Genomic DNA, 1,922 nt, shown 5'->3' with positions numbered 1-1,922 from the left:
CCAAAATTACCCCAAAATTACCCCAAATTACCCCAAAATAACCCCCTGGAGCTGGCTGAGCTCATGGAGGAGCAGGGGTGAGAGAACTGACCCAAAACTGGCTAAAATCACCCCAAAACAACCCCCTGGAGCTGGCTGAGCTCACGGAAGAGCAGGGGTGAGGGAACTGACCCAAAACGGCCCAAAATTACCCCAAAATATCCTCCTGAGCCCCCTGGGTGCCCGGAGCTGGGCTGGGGGGAGGGGCGGGGCTGAGAGCCCCAAACCAGCCCGAATTTCGCCCAAAATCCCCTCCCCCCCCAGGTACTCGGGCGAGGAGATCGAGGCCAAGGTGGCCACGTTCCGGACGATGCTGCTGGAGAAGGACGAGGGGCCCGGGGACCCCGAGCAGAAACCCACGTGAGCCCCCTAATTAACTCCTAATTAACCCCTAACGAACCTCCCAGCCTCCCTAATTAACCACCGAGCCCCCCCTAATTAGCCTGGAAGGGCGTGGCCTGGAGGGAAGGGGAGGGGTTTGAAGCTGAGGGGCGGAGCTTAGAGGGGAAAGAGGTGGAGTTTGGAGGGAAGGGGTGGAGTCTTAATTAATTACTTAACTAATTAACTCTTAATTACAGTGTAAGGAAAGGGTGTGGCCTGAAAGGAAAGGGAGGGGTTTGAAGCCGAGGGGCGGAGCTTAGAGGGAAAGGGGAGGGGCCTGGAGAGACAGGGTGGGGTCTTGATGAAGTAGGACCCGCCCCAATTAAGTAATTAACTCCTGATTAGCCCAGAGGGAAGGGGCGGGGCCTGGAGGGAAGGAGGTGGAGTCCGGAGGGAAGGAGTGGACTCTTAGTTCGTTAATTGACTAATTGACCCTTAATTAGCCTGAAAGGAAGGGGCGTGGCTTGAAAGGAAGGGGAGGGGTTTGAAACCAGGAGGTGGAGTCTGTTTAATTCAGTTAATTAACAACCCCTAATTATCCTGAAAGGAAGGGGCGGAGCCTGAAAGAAAAGGGAGGAGTTTGAAGCCAAGGGGCGGAGCCTGGAGAAAAGGGGAGGGGCCTGGAGGATTGGGGCGGGGTCTGAATGAGTGGGGGCCTTTTTCCTTAATAAGCTAATGACCTAACGAGCTAATTACCCCTAATTAGGGTGACAGAGACCCACCAGCTGGCTGAGGCATTTGGGGGCGGCCTAATTAATTAATTAATCTCTAATTAATCTCTAATTAATTAATTAATTAACTATTTAATCTCTAATTAGCCCAGAGGGGAGGGGTGGGGCCTGGAGGGAAGGAGTGGACTCTTTATTAGTTAATTAATTGACCCTTAATTAGCCTGAAAGAAAGGGGCGTGGCCTGAAATAAAGGGGAGGAGTTTGAAGCCAAGGGGCGGAGCCTGGAGAAAAGGGGCGGGGCCTGGCGAGATAGGGCGGGGTGTGGACAGGCAGGGGGCTCTTTTTCATTAATGAACTGATGAACTAACAAGCTAATTACCCCTAATTAGCGTGACGGAGACCCACCAGCTGGCCGAGGCCAACGAGCGCAAGAACGAGCGACTGCGGGCGGCCTAATTAACTAATTAACTTCTAATTAGCCCAGAGGAAAGGGGTGGGGCCTGGAGGGAAGGAGTGGACTCTTAATTAGTTAATTAATTGACCTTTAATTAGCCTGAATGGAAGGGGTGTGGCTTGAAAGGAAGAGTTACTTTTAAGGCAAGGGGCGGAGCCTGGAGAAAAGGGGCGGGGCCTGGCGAGATAGGGCGGGGTGTGGACAGGCAGGGGGCTCTTTTTCATTAATGAATTAATGAATTAATGAGCTAATTACCCTAATTAGGGTGACGGAGACCCACCAGCTGGCCGAGGCCAACGAGCGCAAGAACGAGCGGCTGCGGGCGGCCTTCGGGATCAGCGACTCCTACGTGGACGGGAGCTCCTTCGACCCCGCCC

General features: G+C 53.7%; 1 long non-coding RNA gene across 2 annotated transcripts; it reads left to right on the top strand.

Annotated features, from left to right (window-relative positions):
* The first annotated feature begins 43 nt into the window (after positions 1 to 43).
* On the top strand, positions 44 to 1,922 carry LOC108491927. Of its 2 annotated transcripts, none has more exons than XR_001872966.1 (3): positions 44 to 77; positions 304 to 399; positions 1,810 to 1,922. It is a non-coding gene; the product is annotated as an uncharacterized LOC108491927 (long non-coding RNA). The 2 variants fall into 2 exon arrangements; XR_001872965.1 differs by lacking the exon at positions 1,810 to 1,922 and adding an exon at positions 1,481 to 1,696.

This window comes from Lepidothrix coronata, unplaced genomic scaffold (assembly GCF_001604755.1).
Source record: "Lepidothrix coronata isolate B3197 unplaced genomic scaffold, Lepidothrix_coronata-1.0 Scaffold2967, whole genome shotgun sequence".
Taxonomy (NCBI): Eukaryota; Metazoa; Chordata; class Aves; order Passeriformes; family Pipridae; genus Lepidothrix; species Lepidothrix coronata.
This window is presented reverse-complemented; position numbering and strand designations above follow the sequence as displayed.